Source organism: Hippopotamus amphibius, chromosome 11 (assembly GCF_030028045.1).
Source record: "Hippopotamus amphibius kiboko isolate mHipAmp2 chromosome 11, mHipAmp2.hap2, whole genome shotgun sequence".
Taxonomy (NCBI): Eukaryota; Metazoa; Chordata; class Mammalia; order Artiodactyla; family Hippopotamidae; genus Hippopotamus; species Hippopotamus amphibius.
This window is the reverse complement of record NC_080196.1, coordinates 6,128,250-6,148,747: the sequence shown is the minus strand read 5'-3', so window position 1 is coordinate 6,148,747 and position 20,498 is coordinate 6,128,250.

The following is a 20,498-nucleotide window of genomic DNA, read 5'->3' as shown; positions in this document are numbered from 1 at the left end:
AGAGTTATAGAAAGAGAGAATGACAAAATCAGAAGAAAGAATCTTTCAAAGAAATAATACAATCAAACTTCTCAGCACAAAAATAACCTTAAATATAGATACGAGATTGAAGGGTCCATGAAACACTCAACTCTATGAATTAAAGAGAACAGAATCAAAGCAGATTATTAAAAGTTTAGACCTGCTGTATAGCACAGAGAAGTCTACTTCACTTCTCTGTACAGTAGAAACTAGCACAACGTTGTAAACCAACCATACCTCAATGAAAAATAAAAATAAAAATAAACAAAACAAAGCAAAACAAATCAAAGGTTAGGCCACCAGGGAAAAAAGAGGTGGATATCTCCAAGGAAAACATCACCATATTTATAGGGAAGTGACAGTCTTATCAGAGAATCTGAAGATAAATTAATAATACATGTAAAGGGAAAGTAAGAAAATAATATAAAATAGGGCAATTATTAACTGCCTGAGCAGTATAGGAAAGGGAGTGTAATTGTAGTACTCTACATTACTGAGCTGTAAACCATATGCCTGTAGTCATATACACAGTAACTAGTGAATTAACACAAAAATTGTGACTGGAATATAGCAGATAGGTAAATGGAAGAGAAGGGGGTTAAGGAGCTCCGTAGAAAAAATAAATTACATCTTTCTGTTGTAGGAAATCACTGTCTAAATAATGTCTAAAATAAGGAGGTCTAAAAATGGCAATACACAGTGTTGTTTCGGAAAACAAATTTTAATGCAGAAGAAATGTCCAAAAAAGTTTCTGAGAAGTAGTTAAGAGCGGATGGGGTTGTCAACTGCTGATTTTATTTTCAAACCTCATAGTAGATGCTTATGAAAATATATATACGTGTATATATATTTTATCTAGTTAAAAATAAAAATATATTTAACTATTTAGTATTGTTATTTAGTTAAAAATTTTTAAAAATTGAAAACATTGAATGAAGTAAATAAAGAAGCATTAATATGTTTTTTTTGTTCAAGACATTAAGTTATATTAAGTAAACTGCAGAGAAGTATATCTAGTACAACGCTATTTACGTTGCTAAAATTACATATTTGGATATTTACTCATGTATGTATTTGTGTTGAAAAAGACTCAGAAGCAGCCATATATGTAGACCTAGAGTGGTAACCCAATGGGAGAACTTAATACAAGTTTGATTCCTTGAAATGTTTATATTTACAATGTCTTCAAATATTACAGTTATGATTTTTAAATTTTTGAACACTTTGAACAATACTCAATCCATATGAAAGTATATGTATATGTGCATAGGAAAATATATAAAATCCTGGTCACTAAAATATTGACATGATATCTCAGAGTGACGGCATTTCACTTAACTTTTATTCTACATTTAATATTATTCTCTTTGAGATTTTGGAAATGATAGTACAAAAGCCAGCATGTGCGCGTATAAGGTCACAACAACTTCAGTATAAAACTATGACAAGCGAGTATGTATACAGGTAAGTAACTCCTGGAGAGAACAATAAAAAATAAGCAGTTGATTTAAGGTAGATGATAATGCTTGATAATTTCTTTAACCGCCCATATTTTGTATACATGATGTTTATTTAAAGAAAGAATGACTTTGGCTCCAATAAAATAAATTTAAATAAACAGAGAAGACAATTGGTGAATGTGGACAGAAAAGGGGGGGGTAGATAGAAGAACACGTTTGTTTAGCATTTACTACATGCTAAACACTAAGTGTGTCTTCGTGGCGGGGACAGCGAGTGACATACACATGTTTTTCTCTACCACCTTAGCACAATATCGGATTTCCAATAAACACCTTTAATAAAGTACCATATCCAAGGATGAATGAATCAATAAACCAATGAGTTATGGGCATTTTTAAATTTGGCAAGAAAATAAAGAAGGAAAATGATGGCGCCTGTGATAGTGGTGAGCGGTAGCAACATTAGGTAATGGGTTTTATAGGGTTTCCAGGGTAATGGAAACTGAACATGTTTCAAGCCAGAAGGGGTGTCATGGACAGTTAAGATGAAAATGTAGATGAGGCCCTGAGAGGGTTTAAAGAGATGAGATCCAGAGCAAAAGTGCAGCACGAGCTCCGGTTGTCTTTGCTGGGAGACGAGGGGGCCAGCAGTTGCCGAATTCGAGGACAATTACCTGTGAAGGTGACCTTGGAGAAATCTTGGGGAATGTACCTTGGGTTGTCTCAAACGTCACATAAGTAGCCACGAGCTTGTGCTTGAGGAGTGACAAAAATGTAAAACCAAATCTTTTAAAAGATCTCTCGAAAACGAATGCTCTATCTTTCCTGGAATAGCTCTAAAACTTAGCTTGCTAAAACATCCTCAGAAACAGTTAACAAATGCAAATTTCAAAAACATCGACAAGGCAATTTACTAGCATGTTTGATAACTGCAGGACCGCCTGTTTTGAAAGAGCACATTAGATGATATTGAATAATTTAGTTTTTTTGTCGTGATCCCAGACTTATTTTATTGCAATAAACCAGAAGTTGAAGGATCATGAAATTCAAATCACGCTTTTCTTCTTTCACTTAAACTATTGATAAAACTGTGTACTCATTTTGGATTGATATTAAACTCCTTAGAATTTCCACATTCTCATCTATAATTTAGAATTAGAATATGTTCAGAGCCCGAAGAGCTATTAGCTTTCATAGCTATAACCATGCCTATAAATGCACATTGTCAAAGAAATCCTCTCAATAATCCCAAAATATGAAAAAGGATATATACAACCTTTTCAAATCATAGGTGAGAAAAGTGACCTGAAAGGCAGTAAAACATACGCTTTAAATGAGGGTATGATTTAGATTAAGGATATGATAACTGTGGAGAGGACGAGAGTTCAATAAAACCTCTCCATGACTGAATATTGCAATTTAACAAAATAATTATTAATATGCATTTAAATGGAATATTCTTGAAGATGCATATCAGAGAGATGCTTTCTCTGAGGCTGTGGTCTCTTGGTGCCCACACAAAATTGAGACTTGAAGATGTGGCCTTTGATTAATGTAATGACTCCCTTTAAGTGAGTGGATGATATGTGCACAGAATTAAACTCAAATAAAAATCAAATAATTGAGATATTGGACATAGATAGTGTATATTTGAGTTTACTTCGTTTGTATTTGAAAAAATTCTGAATATTTTTACTGTGAAGATCTAACTCCAAATTCCCTGATAATTTAAATATTTAATAGAAAACATATCCTGAATTTCCATTTTAAATGATGTGGAATGTATGGGGAGAATGAAACTGCCAATGGTAGGCCATCTCTTCTATAATCTGTAAATGACACAGAGAGAAAAACAGAGAAGAATAAAGGCTGCACCAGTTGCCAAGATTAGAAAGATAGCCTATAAAAAAAATGACATATTTATTTTTAAAACAGACTAAACATATATTTTAAGCATGACATCATGATAGAAACTGACAAAGGCTAGGTCAGCATCACTGACAAAACAGTTCATGTCACAGAATATCTGACCTGAGAGAACGTTTTGAACACTTACCAAGGACACGAACCAACTTTAAAAATCCCACGGTGAGATGCATGTGCCTAAGAGTAGGACTTTGTAATTTAACTGGAAATGAATTTTAACCAGGTAGTAATATTATGGGTCACACTCAAATGCTCCTGTGTGCTGAAGTTTAGAAAGATTTAGACTTTTTTTTCTATAGTAGGTACAGATCACAGATTCTCTCTTGGACTAGTGTACCTCCTGGGTGCTTGGTAGACATTCCGATGTTTCTGATAGAGAAAATGAAGTTACAAAATTGCTATACTATCACTTACTCTTAGATGGAACAGGTAAAAAATCCTTAGGGAAATCATATTAATGGGCAAGAGGTTTTCCAGAATTTAGCTATATTCTGGGAAATAGGAATAGAATGCAATGCCCCCATTTCATTTCCTATAACAGCAATGTGGTTTGGTGAGGTATTTTTAAATTTTGGAAAGCAGAGCCATAAACTATAACTTTTTAAATAAGTGTATTCAACTAAAAATTCATTTATTTTTCTTAAAACACAACACATTTATGTGTATGAGTGTCATACGTAGTTGATATCAGTGTTCAGTATAAGCTTTTTGATAAAGGGACCGCTTAGAGACAGGTATAAAGAATTCCTTTTTGGTGATCAAGCCAAATTCTTGCCTTGTGAGAAGATGAGAGTCTGTTAAATCTCAAGAAAAATGAAGTCCATCCCAAATCCTATAAGCCATACAGTACAGAAAGAAAAAAAGAAACACATTTGTTGAGCAAGAAAAGTGAAATAAACAGGAACTAATAAAAATGGGGGAAAATGTAAACGTTTACAACTTTCTCCTAAAAGTGCTTATTCAAGCTTATTCGTTACATTAGCAGAAAAGGAACAAAGACCATGATCTTGTCATCTGTCTAACACGAATACTCATTAGCATATCATTAGCATGTGGCAAAGTTTACATTTTCCTCTTATAAGCACATGGCTTGGATGGGCATTCAGCACACCAGCAATCTGTTCTGAAATTGTGTGTATTTAGTTTTGTGTATTTAGTATTCCTGAGCTGTTCGTTCCTGAAATATTCTCCGGTGAAACTCTCAAACATAACTCCACTCCCATCGACTTTGGAAGAAAGGCTGTCTCCTTAAAACCCTAAGTTAAGGACACACAATGAAATGCCTCGTTAAGAACCTTAATTTAAAGCAGCACACAGTTCTGTATGTCAGAGGTAATAATTACCTTCTTTAATGAGCCTCACTTTTCCCTGTGATGAGTAAGCCTCTCTCTGCCTTGTTTAGAGTAACTCTGGATTTATTTCTGGCTTTCTTCAAGTGCTCTTATTTTTAAAAAATTAACATTATGCCTGTCTTCCTGGGGTCAAATTCTGCCTACTCTATACTCAAGTCATGTGCTGTTTAAGCACTGCTAAAACCAATTACCCACATATTCCTGGGACATGCAGGGGCCTATAGATGTCATGGAATCTATACCCCAGCTTCTAAGCAGAGTCACAGATAAATGATGTCAGGCTGACAAGGGTCTACATTATGATTTTAAATAATTTCCACATGAACTATATATATTCAAAATGTCCCGGCAAATCTAAGCAATAAAATTGAAAGGCTCTTGAACAAATTGATTTTATAGATATCTATTGTAATCTTAAGAATTTAAGATATATTTTTGTGGTTGGAGCAGGGCTTGAAGAGTAATGCCCAAGCATATGTAAAATTACCAAACAACTTGCTTTAATTATAATATGAAGTATTTCATGGTTTCCTCAATGTAGTTAGATCTTTTCCCCATTCTGTCAGCTTAACCTAATATTCTGCCTAAATTTTATCTGCATTTCATACAAAATAACTCAGAATTTTTTATTTCTGTTTTTCTAGTTTTTGGATGCTGAGTTTAAATCACATAATATAATCCCTTTGGTTTATAAAAGGACAAATAAAATGACATGAAATGATTTGTTGAAAGTCATACGATATGGATGTGACAGAAGCAGACCTTGAACCCAGATATTTAGTATTTGGTATTTGTATCCAAAGCTTTCTCATCTACCAAAATCTGCCCTTTGTTTCTGGGAGAAGAGAGGGACAATTATTCTTTCTAATGTTTTTGTGAGATGCCTGCCATCAGGTCAGTTTCACTTAAAAGTTGAATGATTTTCCACTTTGAAACTAGGGAACCAGGGCCATACATTTCTTATTCCTCGTGCTGGGTCAAACCCAGAGTCACCAAGTTTTGGAGTTGGAGAAAAGCTGAGAGAGTGTGTGAGTGGACATGTTATGGAAGATAAGGCATTTCATTAGACCTGAACTTGAACAACACAGAGGAAACCAAGGCACAGGCAGGCCCATGTCACAGAGGCTAGACCATCACGACTGTCACCAATTCCCAGCATGGCTCTTTTTTGACTATAAGGCAGACTTTCAAGGCTTGACATTTTACTTATCAGTTTATACTTGTCCAGGAAGAGTGAAATTGCAAAACTGGACACAATTTGCTTTAAAATGACCTTAATCCTTTATCCTGGCCAGCTGGATGCAGACAAAGCTGAGATTTACCTTCTTTGTTCCTCTGGCATTATTCTTTATATTCAACCACAGAAAAGTTTCTATATGGAAAGAAAGTTTGTTCTTTAAGCCTCCTGAATTGACACCTTCCTTTCCAATCTTTCCCCTGGTTCCTTCACACAAGTGTTACATCAATTTCTGAAAGAGCATTGGTTTTTAAATTGTATTCTTCTACTACTAGAAGTTGAAACAATATGTTTAAATCTCTTGGGGCTATAGCCTTTATTTTAAAATTTAAAATTCAATACAGAAATTAGGACTATTTGATATCAAAACCAGGTCATTTTTGAATCTACTTCAATTTTCATGGTCAAATAAAATGGAAAGTGAAAACCTAATGGAAGGGTCTTTAGCCATGGCTGATCTGACTACCTCTTTAGAGCTTATGAACTGTGCCTAGAGGACCAGGACTCTAGAAGTTAGGATTTTATAAAGCTTCCAAAACATTGAGCCAAATCTGTAATGGTTAGCGTAATGCTACCACCTCCAAATGCAACTAACATTGGAAATGTATGATTTTGCAATGTGGCTTCCTTTATTAGCACATCATTTATGCTTTTCAGGAAATTAAGTAACCACATTAGCAGAATATTAAATATTGAGTTGGAGCGTCACGGGCTGACCAAAAAAAAGGCTCTTTTACCTTTTAGGGATTAGTACCTAAATCAAAAATTAGCGCCTGACATTCATTGATTTTTGTCATTCTCTATCATTCTGTAATAGAGAATGGCCCATGGAAATACAAATGAATGATATGATATAACACAGACCTGGAGTTTCTACAGCTATGTTTGAAACCCAACTCTGTTGCTTCCAACTGTGGAACCTTAGGAAATTTTCTAAGCCTCAGTCTCTTCATCCATAAATTGGAGATAAGTACCTAATCTGCAAGATTGCTCTGAAGAACAAATTAAGAAATTGATATAAAATGGCCAAACACAGTATATGGCATGTGGTGGAAACTTTCTGAAAGCCATGGCCCAAAGTGAATTTGAAAAGGAGTGGTAATATCTATAATCCAAATAATTAAAATATGTGTAATAACCTTTGTTCTTCCAACAACAGGATTTTGTAAGCCTAAAGAGAAAGAATCAAACATTATTTCTTCTCTGCATGGGTTTTGAAGGTAGCAAAGCCAACCTATATGAATTCTTGCAGAGATTTCTGCCTGGTTTTTAAGCCTATTTTATGAGATGATATCTAGTTGAATTGTCATAACTCTGTGTTATAGAGTGAATCTAAATGAAATATATACACCAAAGAGAAATCCTAACCACTAAGTCAGAATCATTCAACATCAACAAGTACTTGAAATATGCAGAGGCTTGTGCAAAGGCTTATTATCTAATAAATCATTAGATAAACCTGAGTACTTCATCTTGGGTGAAAAATGGTGATGATGGTCAATGCCCACCTGTGGCTGCCTAGAATCTAGATCACATACATTCTTCCAGAGAATTAGGAACAAGAGCATCAATTAAAAACACAATATATAAAGATCTCAATATTTATTAAATATTAAATGATGTGCTAATAAAGGAAACCATATTGCACAATTGTACATTTCCAATGTTAGTTGCATTTGGAGGTGGTAGCATTACTCTAAACATGACAGATTTGGCTCAATATTTATTAAAACAATAATAACAACATTGAGAAATTTATTATTGCAAATTTATTTATAAATAATAAACTTTCTAAAACTTTAACTACAGCACTTGACATCTGACAGGGGCCATGCCCATGGGTAGGTTACTTTAGAAGTTGGAGATAGGATTAAGATGAGGGAGTAGGAGGACATGCGCGCACTTCCTCTTGCAAGAGCACCGGAATTACAACTAACTGCTGAACAATCATTGACAGAAAGACACTGGAGCTCACCAAAAAAGACACCCCACATACAGAGACAAAAGAGTAGCCACAATGAGACGGTAGGAGGGGCACAATCGTGTTAAAATCAAATCCCACAAATGCTGGGTGGGTGACTCACAAATTGGAGAAAAGTTATACTGCAGAAGTCCACCAACTAAAGTGAGGGTTCTGAGCCCCACATCAGGCTTCCCAACCTGGGAGTCCAGCAATGGGAGGAGGAATCCCCAGAGAATCAGACTTTGAAAGCCAGCAGGATTTGATTACAGGAACTCCACAGGACTGGGGGAAACAGAGACTCCACTCTTGCAGGGCACACAAAAAAGTGTGCTCTGCAGGACCCAGGGGGAAGGAGCAGTGACCCCATAGGAGACTGAATCAGACCTACCTGCTAGTGTTGAAGGGTTGCCTGGGGAGGTGGGGGGCGGCTGTGGCTCACAGAGGAGACGGGGCACTGGCAGCAGGGGTTCTGGGAAGTGCTCATTGACCTGAGCCCTCCCAGAGTCTGCCATTAACCCCACCAAAGAGCCTGTAAGCACCAGTGCTAGTTAGCCTAAGGCCAAACAACCAACAAGGTGTGAACACAGCCCCACCCATTGGCAGACAAGCAGATTAAAGTTTTACTGAGCTCCGCCCACCCAGCCCTACCCACCATCAGTCCCTCCCATCAGGAAGCACCCATGAACCTCCTAAACAGCTTCCTCCACAAGAGGGCAGACAGCAGTATCAAGCAGTATCAACAGTATTTCATCTTGTGGAACTGAAAACCAGAGCCACAGAAAGATAGAGAAAATGAAAAAGGAGAGGACTTTGCACCAGATAGGGACAGGATAAAACCCCAGAAAAACAACTAAATGAAGAGGAGATAGTCAGCCTTACAGAAAAAGAATTCAGAGTAATGATGGTGAAGATGATCCAGGACTTTGAAAAAAGACTGGATGCAAAGATCGAAAAGTTTACCAAAGACCTAGAAGAATTAAAGAACAAACAAACAGAGATATGCAACACAATCATTGAAATGAAAAATACACTAGAAGGAACCAATAGCAGATTAACTGAGGCAGGAGGGAGAATAAGTGACCTGGAAGACAGAATGGTGATAATCACCGATGCAGAAAAGAATAAGGAAAAAAGAAAGAAAAGAACTGAAGACAGCCTAAGAGACCTCTGGGACAACGTTAAACGCACCAGCATTCGCATTATAGGGGTCCCAGAAGGAGAAGAGAGAAAGAAAGGACCTGAGAAAATATTGGAAGAGATTCTAGTTGAAAACTAACCTAACATGGGAAAGGAAATAGCTACCCAAGTCCAGGAAGCACAGAGAGTCCCAGGCAGGATAAACCCATGGAGAAACACGCCAAGACATATAGTAGTCAAGCTGACAAAAATTAAAGACAGAGAAAAGTTATTAAAAGCAACAAGGGAAAAATGACAAATAACATACAAGGGAACTCCCATAAGGGTAACAGCTGATTTCTCAGCAGAAACTCTGCAAGCCAGAAGGGAGTGGCATGATATATTTCAAGTGATGAAGGGGAAGAACCTACAACCAAGAATACTCTACCCAGCAAGGATCTCATTCAGATTTGATGGAGAAATCAAAAGCTTTACAGATAAGCAACAGCTAAGAGAATTCAGCACCACCAAACCAGCCCTACAACAAATGTTAAAGGAACTTCTCTAAGCAGGAAACATAAGAGAAGAAAAGGAGCTACAGAAACAAAAACAAAACAATTAAGAAAATGGTAATAGGAACATACGTATTGATAATTACCTTGAATGTAAATGGACTAAATGCACCAACCAAAAGACACGGACTGGCTGAATGGATACAAAAACAAGACCCATATATATGCTGTCTACAAGAGACCCACTTCAGACCTAGGCACACATAGAGACTGAAAGTGAGGGGATGGAAAAAGATATTCCATGCAAATGGAAATCAAAAGAAAGCTGGAGTAGCAATACTCATATCAGATAAAATAGACTTTAAAATAAAAACTGTTACAAGAGACAAGAAAGGACATTACATAAAGATCAAGGGATCCATCCAAGAAGAGGAGATAACAATTATAAATATATATGTACCCAATATAGGAACACCTCAATACATAAGGCAAATGCTAACAACTATGAAAGAGGAAATGCAAGGCAGAAATAGAGACACAGGTGTAGAGAACAAACACATGGACACCAAGTGGGGAAAGTGGGGAGGATTGGAGGGGAATGAATTGGGAAATTGGGATACCAAATTGTACACTCTAAATATATGCTATTTATTGTCTGTTAACTATATCTCAATAAAAGTTCTTAAAAAAAAGTTGTTAATCTCTTTTGGTAACCAGCTCCTGAAAAGCCAATAAAATTCATTACATATTAAGATTCAGCAGCTAACATAATTAGAGCTTCCAACATTTTCAGAAAGTGCTTGCTGGGCAGAACTAGCATATCCATTCACCCAATTAATCCATACACTCAATGCAACAGATTTATTTCCTGAAACTTGATAACTTTATATCAGTGTTTATATGAAAGAAAGAAAATGCCACCAATAGTCAATTCTATTTTGAAGAAGAAAGTGGTGAGGGATTTGTCATATAAGATAAAAGATGTTCTAGAAAACGGAGGAGGAGGAGAAGGAGGAAAAGCAGTGAGAGGAGGAAAAAAGTAAATATCTCATGTGACTATGAGAATGTATTGGTGTAAGGCTAGGGAAATAGACCACAGGAACAGAACAAAGAGCCCGGGAATATTTATACAGAATATATGGCTTAGTATTTGGAATATAAAAATAAATTTTTACAAATCTATTAAAAAAAACAATTGAAGCATCTCAAGCTTTTTTGTTGTAAATGAAATGAAAATTAAAAGCACAAGAGTCTACCTTTTCACATCCATCAGACTGACCATTATGAAAAGTTGTTTTAAAGTGTTAGAAAGGATGTGGAGAAATAGGAGAAGTTGACAATATCTAGGAAAGTTGCAGGTGAGTAAGTCTGACCAAGGTGCTGGAGAAGGTCATGGAGAAGATGGTTGACCAGAGAGCTGGACCCAGGCAATCGGAGGCTCTTGACTCCTCTCTCCCATCACCCCGCCCTTGGGATGTAGTTCTGCCCACAGTTTCTTACTAACAGCCTTTTGAAGGAAGTGGCCTTGAGAGCAATGTTTTGCTGAGATCATCCGGACTGGATATGTGCCTGAACCCCATTAAGGGCTCTCTATAAACTCCTGGACTTCAGGAGTTTATAGAGAGCGTGTGTGGAGACCTGCTCATCTTGAGGTCACTCAGGACAAGCCTGGCGGTAAGCTCCCTCACTTATTAAACCTGCCACCTACCAATCTGGAGCACTCTGCCTCTTTCTGTGATCTCTCCTTGCCCTCCCTATCCAAGGGCTGGTTTTGAATTTCACCCTGAGAACCCTTGAGATTTCAAACTCACACTAGTACCAAGAATTCCACACTTAGGGAAAGCTTGTACATGTGCATGTAAGAAAACATACACAAGAATGTCCACTGCGTGACTGGCTATAACTAGAGAACAGACTCAGAAAGGAGATTGCCTGGACCACAGCTCTAGCACCAATACCTACCAGCTCTCTGAATGTGGGCAAGTTTCCAACCTCCAACAGGATTAAGGATTAAGTGAGTTCACATGTAGAAAGCATTTTTAAAAAGTCTTCCACTTTAAGTGTTTTCTATCATTTTTTAGTTATTATACGTATTGAACCTATCCTGGTTTTGTACCCATACCAGTGTACCCATATAATATCACAGAAAATGAATATATTTATACAACAGAACTTCATTATCCCACGTTCCATTAGGCCACATGGAAAAAACTCGTTTTCTAGTCTTCAAACTTCATTTCAGCTGCAGAAAAGTTTCTTCAACAAAAGCTTAAGCAGAAGCAAGGAACAGAGTCCAGGACAGACCCCATCTTTCAGAAGTCAGTGTGACATGGCTAATCTACATCAGGTCTCCCAGGTATCAAGGGTAAATAGTAATAAGCACCATTAAAGAAAACCAGATGTACCAACTCCTAAACCTAAGAACTGGAGAGATTAAGGGATGATTTTCACTTTTTTGAAAGGAAACACTCTAACTTTCCAAAAAATAATAGTTCCTTTACTTAATTTAATATGAGATTTGGCTTACAAAATGCACACACACATACAATTTGCCAGAAATTTTTAGAAAATGTACAACTCAGTGAAGTGTTTTTTGTACTTTGGACTGTTTCTTTTTTAATTACAAAAATAGTAAAAAAGGTTGAAATATTAAAAATACAGAGATATAGAAAGTAAAAAAGTAAGTTTCTCTTAACCTCTTTCCTATACTCTGATGATTCTTTCCTTGAGCATACACACACACACACACGTGTACATACATACACACTTATGCTACTTTAAACACACACAGGATTGCGATATTCATTACATATGTGTAGGACTTATTTTTTCTTTATTCTTTATTTTTAATAGTATATTGTCTATAAGGTAAAATTCTGAATTTTTATCCATGTGTGACCCAGTTATCCCAATATCATTTATGAAATGATTTCCCCACTGATTTAAAGTGCCATTTTTATTATAGTCATAGTCTCTTTCTGGAATCTAGTCTATTCTATTCATCTATTTTTTCATTTCCATGCCAAAACCGCATAATTTTATTTACTATAGTTTTATATTATATTTTGGCAGCTGTAGAAAAAGTTTGCCCTCATTCCTCTTTTTAAAATGCTTTGCCTATCTTTGTGCTTTCAATCCTCCATATAATCTTTAAAATTTACTTATAAAGTTCTATAAAGTATATTTTGGAGATTTAGATTGGCATTTCTTTAAATTTATTGATTTATTTGTAAAAGTGGGATATTTTCAATATCCCAAGATATACTGTAAGAAGAAAAAAGTGGATTAGAAAGTATATATACCTTTCTTGAATACTGAATGTCAAAGAAAGGTAATTTTCTAAAGATAGATACGTAAAGGTACTCATTTTTATTGTGAAATAAGAAGGAAAGGATAAAGTAAAAAATCAAAGTGCAAACAATATAATGCATTACAGTTTAGCAGATTTGATTTTAAGGCAAGTCTCTTTTACCCTGTCTGGACCAAAATGTCCTCATCTATTAAATAAGCGAATCGGATAGGATAAGGTCTAAGGCCTTTTCCAGTTCTATACTCTGTGTTGGCCTTTTCCAGCTCTACATTCTGTGTTGCTCCTACTCTAGGCAGGACATGAGCCAAACCAAATGGCACTAAACAGTGACCCAGACAAACTGTGCTAGTCTAGGCTCACACCTTATTTGGGGAGGAAGATAAATTTGTTGCCCTCCATATATTTGCAGGTTGGCCGTGCAATACCAAGGAAGGTGTTGTCACTTTGATGGTTCACTTCAGAATACTGAGGCTCAGAGGCGTTAAGTAAATTTTCCAAGATCACACAGGTAGCAAGAGGCAGAATGTCATTTTCATAGTAGATGTGTGAGTCCAAAGCTGATTTTCTTTCCACTGTGTGGAGCAACTCTGAGTGACTGGTAAAGGAATAATTGAATAAATGGATGGATGGATGGATGGATGGATGGATGGATGGATGGATGGATGGGTGGGTGGATGGAATGATCACACTTCAACTGTGTCCTCTCATTTCAAAATAGAGAAAGAGACATTTTCTGGGTAAAAGAAAGCAGACCTTGCTTTAGAATAGAATTTGCTTTTTCCTTCTCATCGTAACTAGCTTTTAGAAGAATTACTTTACAAAAGCAGTGATAAGGATAGACTTAAACTGACTTTAAGCTTGTAAGGGATAAAGGCAACAAGAGAAGTCATTCTGTGCTCCACCGTATCAGAGAATTTGACCAATAAAATAAGTGTTATCGGTATGTTCTCTTTACCTATCTTATTTATAACAACACCATGAATGGTAGCTTTTGAAGAATTATTTCTGCAAAATCAGGTAGGAAAGAAGAAATACATTCATAGGAACTGTTTGTATTTATTGTGGGTACCATATGCCAAGCTTTGCTCTGTCTTTGTATATATGAACTCATTTAATCTTCATTAAAAAAATTAAAATATTTTATTTATTCTTATTTTACAGATGAAAAAAACTGAGGAAGAGAGATCAGGGAGATAAAGGAGTTTGTCCTCAGCCACATACCTAGATAACAACAGTGTAGGTATGGAAATGCAGGCAGCCTAGCAACAGCACCTGAGCTCACTAAACTGTCTTACACCAGGTAAAGATAATGGGCTTAGGGGTTAGAAGAAGAAGAAGATAGAAGAGAAGATGAAGTCACAGTTATAGTCCATACGAGGTGTTGAATACCTTCCTACACTCCCCAAATATATCAGCTCATAACTGCCCCACAAAGTTTAGCTTCTCTGTACAGCCCTTACAGGCTATGTGATTTGGGGGCCAAGTAATTAACATGACTGAGCTTCTGGTTATAGAAAGGAATGGAAACATATAACACACCGTTAGTGTAAAGTTTAAATGAGAGAATCTGTTTGAAAGTATCCAGCGTGTAAGTGCTCGATAAATGTTTGTAGTTTTTACTTTTCTTTACAGTATTTTCAGTGTCCTCGTGGAAAAGAGGAGCTTCATGGGTCTGAATATTTAACAGCACCAAGGTGTTCAAGTTTACCATTCAAACCAACAAAATCCAATCTTTCTCACCACATTTACCTCCTTCTTAATAGTTTCTAGTTTCTTTCTCTCCAATACATAAGATAAAATAATGTGAATCTCCACACTCCCACACCCTGAAAGTTCCTTTCCAAACCTAAAAATACTTGTACGTTTAAATCTGAAAGCATGCTTGTGAGAAAATGAGTATTGTATTACACTTACACCAATATCATCACTAACTGATGTTAGGCTCAAGCCGGACCAGGAATCACAGCATTTCAAAGTTGGAAGAAATCTTACATATCTTACACAACAGTGGCTTTTGACAGACAAGACAAGTAAGTCCCAGAGAGATAAAGTGAGTTGCTGTCTCCTGCAAGCACTGAGTACATTAACAAACTTAGGGCCTTCTCAGCAGTTACTTGGATGTGAAGTGTGGAGCTTAGTTCAATGTCATCACACCAGCCCTTCCTGAGCCATCTAGGGAGCCGCTGAACAATTAGATTTCATTGCCAAGGACAGACATTTTTTGGCCTGCAGTTGTACTCAAGTGTAGCTTTGCAAAGCGACGAGCTGTCAGAGGGTGAGTAGAAGTAATGTCAATTGTTCCCCTATGCCCTGTAAAAGAGCTGGGCAGAGCAGGGTCTTACTGCCTCTGTCCAAATGGAGGATGACTGGTTAAAAGATCTTAGTTCTTTGAATCTACCAAGACATTTTTTTTTAATTTATTTATCCCTCCACCTACTCCACGATTTGGAAGAATTTTTGGACCAAACTCATATGAGTCAATCCTACCTAAGGCACTGTGATCCACCCAGAGCAATGTGAGACTAGCCCAAGGCCACATTTCAATGTTTAACTTCTTAAGAAGCTGAGGAAGCCCAAGTTGGGACCCCAGCTGCTTTGAAAGCTTTAAGTTAAAAAGAAGGTCTGATGTTCAAAGATATTTTACTCCAATTTATATATACATATGTTCAGGGAAAGTAAAATAAACTAAAAAAACACAGTATGAATTTAGTATCCGGTTTTTTGTATCCTTGGTTAGGGTTTGAAGAAATTTGGGTTATTTCTCTCTGATTGTAAGAGAAATCATTAAGAAGAAAGACTGAAGGTGAAAAATGTGGTTGGAACTTCACAAAATTTGTAGGTCTGAGGCAGAGCTGGCTTGTTAGATAGAGGAGGTCCTGTATGTTTGGGGAGGATCTGTACTGAGAGAGTTCAGAGAGAAGGGAAAACCAACAATTAACATGTGCCTGCTTTGCGCTGGGAACCGTTTCAAGCACTTCATAGATGTGATTTCACTTAATGCACCTGGAAACTTCATGTAGGCATTATCACCCTTACATTAGCAATGACAATCCAAGAGAACTAAGAAGCATGCTCAACGTGTACAATAGTGTGTATCATAAGCTATTGTTTGTATTTGTAAATATTAACAAATGGAAGCACGAACCAATATTTGCTTGTACTAAAAATGGAAGAATAAAGCAGAATGTTTTAAAGATGACACCTCAAGGTGAGAGGTGGAGGAAGTAGAAGGAGAAGACAGACTTCTTTGAATATACCTTACTCCGCAGAATTTACCCTGGAACAATGTAAATAGTTTACATAATCATAAACCAAAATTAAATGTTAAAAAGCAACCTGTAGTCTAAAGCCAAATGAAACAAATGAACCTAAATAGGTACCAAGTGGACACAATTTTAAAAAGAGGAACTCTTTCAAGTGATGTTAAAACACAGGAACATGACTGTACATCCCTAGTTGAAGAGATCCTATAGACACAAGTAATCATGAAAGGTTTAAATGTTTACAGTAATCAGAGTGGGGGTGGTAGCACTGGTACTGCTCTTCTGAGATTATCATGCATGAATTACATAATAAAGCAAATCAGCATTTAGGGTGGCATTATTGAAAACTGGAATTTTCATTGTGAGTTAGACATAACATGGAAGATGACAAGTAAAAATCTTGGAATCCGGAATTTGACTTGGAAATATCAGTATTAGTTTATTGTACATTTTACCTTTTTTGTGTCCCTAGCACTCTCCACTAAAAATGCCTAGAAACCATCACCAGCACCATAACAATAAGCACCATTCGTGCTCAGATTGCTGCATCTAAACACTACTTCACCCTAAAAGAAACCAGTGCTCTTTGTAGAAACGACAGATGCCAAGCCTGGAAAAGGAAATACACAAAATGTGCCTGAAACATCTTGTTAGACCAAAAAGCAAAACGCTATCAAAGACTTTTAAGGTTGTATCAAAAGGACTCAGGAGCTGACCTGAAGAGACTCCCATGCTAGCCATACATGGGCATTTGAGGCGGCCATAGGGATAATAATTGCTACCTTACTGCCATTGATTTATTGTGTTGCAAAGCACATCAAATACATTTAGATCAATGAGTTCATAACAACAAAACCAAATTCCTTACCTTTGGAGGATGTTAGGGAACCTACTTGTTATTTTGAAAACTAGTAAATAAAGAGGAAGAATCAAGGGTTTGTCCTACCTTCCTTTGCAAATATGTTCTTTAGTTTAGAAAAATTAACAATGAAAAAGAATGCATTCCAATTTTAAACCCATAAATCAAATACAGTAAAATTTGATGTATGAACTAGAATTTGCATTTACCAAACAAAACTTATACCTTGCAATTCATGCGCTATTTGTCTTTTAAATTTAAGAATGAATGAAGTTAAATTCACAAGGCAAATAGCCTGTGAATAACTTCAAGTGGTCACACAAAAAGACCACTGAGAAGTAAAGTAACTTGCATTCTGTGTATTCCTCTTGACAATGATTTGTGATATGTTATTGGATTTGGAATTAAACAGGACTATGTAGCCTCAAAGGGACCGAAGTCACAGGCTGGACCCAGAACTCCCAAATCCTTATGAAGCTGTTCTTAAAATGGAATCATTCCACCCAGTCCTTGTGTGTCAGGGCCAACTGTGAAGCTGGATTTCTCCAAACTAACTTCCATGTAGACGAAAATGTTTATTAAAGGATAGGTAATTAAAATGTGCTAATTTGTGGCTTACTTGTATACTATTAAAACTCAACAGGAACCACAGAAATTGTTTACAACTTAGTCCAGCTGAAGATTTTTCAGAGATTTATTTAGAATTAGTGGCCTCAGTAATAATAAACAGTGTGCCAGCTTTTACTTAATTATATTGCTTTTTAAATCCTCTTTAGAATTCAAATTACTGTAGGCGATTCACCCCTAATTGCCTAGACCCAGAGCAGGTCACTGCCACTGCTCTGCCCCCAGTGGTATGTTTGCCACTGAACTGGTCAATTGACTCCAATGTCACAAGAGACAACCAGCCATTATCACCTCCCAACTGAAGTACAGAACACGATCTAGAAGCATTTCTTGCAAAAATATAAAATTTGAATCTGATCAAGCCTCAAGATCCAACCATGAATTTGTAGGAATCATCCGGGTCAGAACCTGCCAAATCACATGACAGAATGTAATCGGCAGATCCAGACTGGGGGAAACTCCACTTAACAAATAGATTATTCAGCAAATAAGTTACAGAAAGAGGGTGGGGGTGGGGGAAGAAAAAGAAGAAGAGGAGGGGAGGAGGAGGAGGAGGAGAAGGAGGAGGAGACTAACTGCAAAGGATAATCTTATTGGAATCTTGATTCAAATGCTCTTAAAAAATTATCCAAGACAATTGGGAAAACTTGAACATTAATTGGATATTCGATGGCTATTAAAGTATTACTGTTAATTTTGAACTGTGAGAATGACAGTGTTGTCATGTTTAATGAAAGATTTATTTTAGTGATAAATCCTAGAGATGATTTAATATCTGGAATTTGTTTCAAAACTGATCAGGCAGCAATGGGTGGAGGCAGAGCTGAAATAAGGTTGGCCAGGAGCTGTGATTGTTGAGGTTGAGTGCTGCAGGAATTCTGTTCTCTGTGTGTGTGTGTATGTGTGTGTGCGTTTTCCCTAATACAATGTTCAAAACATTTTTCAAAGCTCACCAAGCTGATGGGAGGTTTGGATGCAGTGCAGTTTGATTTTCTTTTACAGGAAGTGAGAGAGAAGTTAAGTAAAGGAGGGAGAAAAGCTCATTGTTGGAAGAAGACTCCAGAGTCTTCCTCTGGATTCAGGAAAGGATGGAGCCAAGGCATAGGGGTGGGGGTATCAGCCTTGCATTTAACACCTGAGAAAAGATATTTCCTTCTAGGAATGGGAGAGGAGAAAAGGAGAACGTGAGGATACTGACACATGTACTTGCTGGGGAAAGAGAGGGGATGTGGGAAGCTTGAAGGCCTTTACCCATCACTTAACCTCTTTGTTTCTGAAAAAGAGTGAGATAGGTAAGGGTGAGGGGCTGCCCAGATGATCTGCAAGTCTCTTCATCTAATTCTACCACAGTTGATTCTCCAATGTCCATGGTAGAGAATAGAACACAGACCTTTTGAATTTCAGACATTCTGGTAATAATGAATTTGAAGGCCAGTAACTTTCACTGCAAACTACAGCATTTTTTCTCCTGTTCTCACAATATCTAGCAGAAGTTCTCCCAAATGTTCTCTAATAATTCAGAGTTCCTCCTGTTCATTATCTTTGTTTACAATTAGGTGACAACATGAATTTATTATTTTACCGGGATAGTTGATAAAACCAGGCTTCACATCATCAGTAACTCATGAAACAGAAGGTCAGTCTTGCGACAGGTTCTAGCAAATCCTGATGGATATTTATTTATGGGCAGTAGAAGCTGGTGATGTTGGTCGTGTGGCAGAAATTTCAGCCCTAAAACATGGCCCTTCAGCTGCAAACATCTGAGAACAAATGAAATGTAGTTCTCATGTGGCAATATCCTGGATGCTGAAGCAAAGCTCACGGGCACGATGGCTTGGCCAGGCTGAGAATTCTGAATTCACTGCCTTCCATCTACAACTGCCGTGGGAAGTGCAGGAAAGGCCAGGCAATTTCTGCTCCACCAAAACTGTGCTTTGTAGCACTTCACCCCAGGATCCTGGAGCAGAGAATGTATAGAGCCTGACACTTCGATCAGACATACACTGACTCTTCACACTGCATCATACCTCCTGAACTGTATAGGCAAAAAAAATCAGAAAAGGGTGACTTCATGCAATGATCTGAATTCTTTGGAAACAGCACAGTCCTTTGCAAGTTAAAAGAGGAATCAATTATTACAGAAGACTTCCAATGCAGCTGCTTCCTATTAAACACTGTCAAATAACTTCCAACTTTCTTTGATCTGAATGAATTCGCTACAGTACTTTGGTGACCTTTAGCACGTCTCTCCTTGATTTCCAGTCTTTTCTATTTTATTGTTTATTTCTATTTTATTATATATATATATATATATGGAGAGAGAAATATGTCAGTTATTTATTTGGTTTTATTTTATGAATGTGTAAAAGCCAATAAGTGGTTTAGTAACTTGAAAAAATGATAAAGACACAAGACATCAAATAGCAAGAAATAAAAATATAGTGTCCTGGGCTGCTAAAGTATTCTCCCTTTGATGGTTTGTGGTTTATTAAAGACAAATCACACAAAATCTGTATCTAATGACTTCTTATACTTTTCCTAGGAGTAACATTAATGATTTCAAAATCTTGGAAGAAATGGATCAAAAAGTAGACAAACGACTGAGTATATAATGAAAATAAATGCAGTACTCTGTGAGAAAGAAATTGAAAGGTTATATAGAGAAAAAAAGAAAAAAGAGGAGACTGAAATTATCCAGACAAGGTGGCTTATCTCATTTTATCCTTAAGAAAGAAAATAAACCAGTAAAACAATTTTAATTGGTTGTGCCAAAAGTATACTTATTATAAACTGTTTATTTTAATAATTTTATTATAATAAATATACTTACCTAATTTGTGTATCTTGGCTAC